Genomic DNA, 5,002 nt, shown 5'->3' with positions numbered 1-5,002 from the left:
TCATGTAATAGGTTTTGATGATACCAACTGTTAAGTAGAAATCCCCAAGTCTCGATTCATAGGCAAAACGCTGTAAGTTCGACAAGTAAACCAAGAGCGAAAATACAACCGGGTAACTTTGAGCTCAACTCGGAAAATATTTAAGCTTAAGGTAAACTTGTTTGAACAACTTAGAAGTTTTCGTGTTGTAAGCTAATAGATAGATCAGAAGAAGGCACGAGACAACACTAGAGGAATAAGGGTCTGCGAGACATCAACTAAGTCTCGAGACATAAGCCAAGTTCGAGAGATAAGGACCTCTCGATATAACTATCCAGTTCGAGACGTAAGCAATGTTCGAGAGATAGACCTCTCGATACAAGGGATCGAAACATCAAGCGGTCGAGACATCAAGCGTGGTCTCGATAAATCGGCACTTCTCCAAGAAACTAAATGGCAGTCAACATGTGTGGATAAAGTATTTTAAAGTTTGGAGAAGAAGAATATCATGGAGAGAGAATAATGAAGAGGTGCTGAACGTGAGATTTCAAAATGGGCGAAAGTGGATGACACGTCAGACTTCCACCACAAACGGTCAAAAAGTGCACCAATCCTGAAGTGGTCTGATTCCCCACAAACAAGGAATGATGGGAATATAGAAAGAGTAACTTTTTCCAAAAGTAGCAAGTGGAGCATGGACTCAAGAAAGTGGAATACGGAATATTCACTACAAGACAAAAGGTTCAAGGCCCATGTTCGGCATGCTGAAAATGTGCAAGACCCATGTTCGGCATGGGAAACAATTTTCAAACGGAATAGTTTTCCCTCCAACGGAATTATTCCTCTACTCTCATATATAAGGACGTGAAGACACAGAAGTAAAAGGAGTTAACAAGTTCGAAATTCTTAAGAGGTGTCTGTTTCAAACGTTCAAGTGCAAGTGCTTAACTTGGAATATCATCCTGATATTCAAAATAGCGAGAAAATACATCTTAGTGTTTGAGAGAGTTACAAAGCTTAAACTGATATACATCTAGAAGGTGACCGAAGCTGCTCTACATCGAAGTTGATTCAACGATAGCTTGTGGTCAGATTGGAGTCTGTTACATTCAACTGTGACAACCAAAAACACCTTGCTTTGGATTAAGCAAGAGAGGTGGAGTATCCTGGCAGCTGTCCGAGCGAAAGAAACCTGAGGCTTGACGCGAGCTTGGTGATCAAAGGTCAAGTGCTCGAGAGGTGGAGTAACTGGAAGCGGGGAGAAAGACCTTGGAGAGGCGGAGTAACCTGGGAGCTGTCTTGTGAAGATCCTGAGGCTTGACGCGGGCTTGGTGATCAAAGGTCAAGTGCTCGAGAGGTGGAGTAACAAGAAGCGGGGCGAAAAACCTGAGGCTTGAGGCGGGCTTGGTGATCAAAGCTCAAGCGCTCGTTATTGTACTAGAAAGGGAAGTTTTTAGTGCAATCCTTCCAGGGAGTTTCTGGAAGAAGAGTGGAAGTAGGCGGGTTGGCCGAACCACTTAAAAATCTCTCTTGCATTTACTTTCTGTTTTTATCTCTCGACTAACCTCTCGATTGCACTACATATAATCACACCTCTCGAACTAACCCAAACTCGTGCTAACTAAAAGGGGATAACTTTTCCGCTGCGCATAAAACTTTGTCTTCATCTCGTGAGGTATCGAACCCAAACATCCTAAGTTCAATACACTCGAGAGGTCGAAAAGATTTGCAAAATCTTATACAAGTCTATTCACCCCCCCCCCTCTAGACTTGTACCCCATCCCCTTGGGACCAACAATATTACATATCGATATTTTATGATAATTGTAAACAAACAAGTCATATATTATTCAATTAATTGTATAATACTTTTGCACCAATCTTATAATCAAATAAATTTATAAGTTCAATTTATAATATTCGATGTTACAATTTATATAATTGTATATCGATCCAAATATTCTTAAAATATTATAACAAATCCATTCCGTGCAACGCACGGACGAAAATACTAGTTTTATTAAAAAGAAAAAAAACAGAAAAAGAAACTAAACCAAAATGAAAAATTTATCACGGATAGAACGATCAACTTTATCACAAATGTTAGAGAGTTGGTTCCATAACATGAAACTTGGTTAAAAATCCTAAAAATAGGTAAACTCCGAAGGTAAACTAAACTGGCTCCACCCTATGCACGGATTGAATAGACGCAAGCCATGAAATTGCATTGAAACAAACTAGCCCGTAACCATTGTTTCCCCAGTCAGTACCCCAACAATTTTTAATCTCTAAACATGGCTTGTTATTTACCCTTCCGTACCCTGTCACTAAAACTGCATGCGAAAACGTCCGATTCTGCAAATGGTCCTCCGGTCCCGACCCTTCATAAATCTCCTGTCAAAATAAAATAAAAAATAATTAACATAATAAATAAATAAATAAATAAATAATCAAACAAACAAATAAATATAATTAACATAATAAATAAATAAATAATCAAACAAGTAAATAAATAAGCTCTTACCCCTATTCCAAGATTTAAAAAAATATCGTTAGCGTATACCCCGAGTAACGGGCGATCTTGGAGTGTCTGAACTACCCACTGAGGTGTCCAAGGCATAAAAAGACATAATTTCCAACTTCTACATTTGTATTTGACCATCTGTTAAAAAAAATTAAATATTAGGAAAAATTTAAATATTTAAAATTTACATAAAATAAAAATTTAATTATTAGCATACTAACCCCCCTCGTAATTATTCTACGCTCGGGAGGATTCCTCTCTGCTATATAGGGGTACTCCGTTGCTTCACATATACCGTCATCCATCAGATAATCCAAAACATGTTCCATCTCTAAATTATATAACCCGTACACACTATTAAAGATTGCACGCGAATTATCTTCATAGGATTCTGGATATCTGGTGGAATCCAGTCTACTAACTCTTGAGAAGAAAGCGGGATATGGGGATTGGAATTGTTTAAGCTATATATAATCCCCATAAGCTCGGCATCATGTATAGCAAAGCAAGCTCCTTAATTCAAAAAAATATATATATATATACATAACTATAACATTAAAATAATAAATACAAAATATAAATAAATATATATATATATATATATATATATATATATATATATATATATATATATACACATATATATACATACCACCCGTTACTTGATGTTGAACTGGCAAAAGTTTTGTAGGTGATTCCCTCGTGTGTGAAAATTCAGTCTATTAAAAAAAATTATTAAAATTACAAATATAATATTTTAATTAATTTTAAAACCATAATCTAAATATACAAAAAATGAAAGATGCTACAAAACATACCTGAATATTTTCAATGCCCTTGTGAGCATAAATATAATATAAACATAAATGTGCAGTCCAACTATCAGCTTAGGCTTTTAGTTGGATGGAGCACATAATTCAATTTGGTATCAGAGCCATGCAAAAGGTCAGTGGATGGCTCTGATACCAAATTGAATTATGTGCTCCATCCAACTAAAAGCCTAAGCTGATAGTTGAACTGCACATTTATGTTTATATTATATTGGATGGCTTTTAGTTGGATGGGCTCCAAGCCGCCATGCAAAAGGTCAGTGGATGGCTCTGATACCAAAGATCCACGGGTTGGGCAGTGGATCTCTTCAATTCCACCACCTAGCCCATGAGGCAACACTGAACAAAGATAGCAGACAAAACACGCAAAGCAACAACAACAGATCAACCTAAATCCTTACAAAAATGCACAAGAATGGAAGTATATACACATAATCAACATAGAACTTACATACTATTATTCAAGTATATAAGTATGTGTGTGTGTGTGTGTGTATATATATATATATATATATATATATATAACCACCTAGCCCATGAGGCAACACTGAACAAAGACAACATACAAAACACGTAAAGCAACAACAACATATCAACCTAAATCCTTACAAAAATGCACAAGAATGGAAGTATATACATATAATCAACATAGAACTTACATACTATTATTCAAGTATATAAGTATATATGTATGTGTGTATATATATACTAGTATTTTGTACGTGCGATGCGCGAAAACTAATGTCTAATATTAAAACATTAATAAATACAAATAATTAAAATTTATAATTTGAATTATATATACACAAATAATATATGTATTTTATACCCACATATATGATTTACCATTAATAGAATTTTAATTAAAATATAATCAACCATTAAATAAATTATATAATGATAATTAAAGAATAGGAAAAAGATATGATAGATATATGTGTATGGTAATAATGATGGAGTTAAAATTAACGGTGTTATAACGGTGTAAGGGTAGTTTTGTATAACAAAAATGTAGTATGGACATTTTTGTCTAATAACATTGAAGTGTACAACATTTAAAGCAAAATGTATACATTTATTAGCATACAAAAAGAGGGACATAAATCAAGGATATAACCTTGATTGAGACTTATTATGTTTTTAGATTATTCAACATGGACCGAATCTTTTTGTCAGGATGATGATTGGAAGTAATTTCAAAGTTCAAACCAAAAGACATAAATAAAAATTGGAAAAACTCCCCATATCCCAACAATGCAAAAGCAATATCTTACTAACTGAAAGGTATCTTTCAACTACAACAGTGACTAAAAGGAAAGAAGGGGGGAAAAAGGTTACAAAATAGGAAGCATCTATTCCCAAAACTTCTTGACCTCTAAAACACAATTCACTAGCATTGCTTGAAAAATATACAAGCCTTTACATTGACAGCATAGAGAAACAAGAATTATTCCTTGACTAATAAAGGCATGCAACTTCCAATACCAAGGCCCACAATGGATATGGCAGAAATTCAAATACATGAATAAACTTCCACCAAGCGAGCATAATAGTCACAATTTTTAATCCTAATAAAACAGATAACATCAAATTTTCCAAACGAACAAGCATTAATGAGCACTCCATACAATCCCGCTAGGTAATTAAAATAAACACAAAAACAATCATC

At 34.6% G+C, this 5,002-nt stretch overlaps 1 long non-coding RNA gene across 1 annotated transcript; it reads left to right on the top strand.

Annotated features, from left to right (window-relative positions):
* The first annotated feature begins 3,719 nt into the window (after nt 1-3,719).
* Nucleotides 3,720-4,618, top strand: LOC116001868. Its single transcript, XR_004094317.1, has 3 exons — nt 3,720-3,822; nt 4,265-4,270; nt 4,478-4,618. It is a non-coding gene; the product is annotated as an uncharacterized LOC116001868 (long non-coding RNA).
* The last annotated feature ends 384 nt before the right edge of the window (nt 4,619-5,002 follow it).

Source organism: Ipomoea triloba, chromosome 13 (assembly GCF_003576645.1).
Source record: "Ipomoea triloba cultivar NCNSP0323 chromosome 13, ASM357664v1".
NCBI classification, from domain to species: domain Eukaryota; kingdom Viridiplantae; phylum Streptophyta; class Magnoliopsida; order Solanales; family Convolvulaceae; genus Ipomoea; species Ipomoea triloba.
Note: the sequence above shows the minus strand (reverse complement) of the source record. Positions and strands in the feature narration are given on the sequence as shown.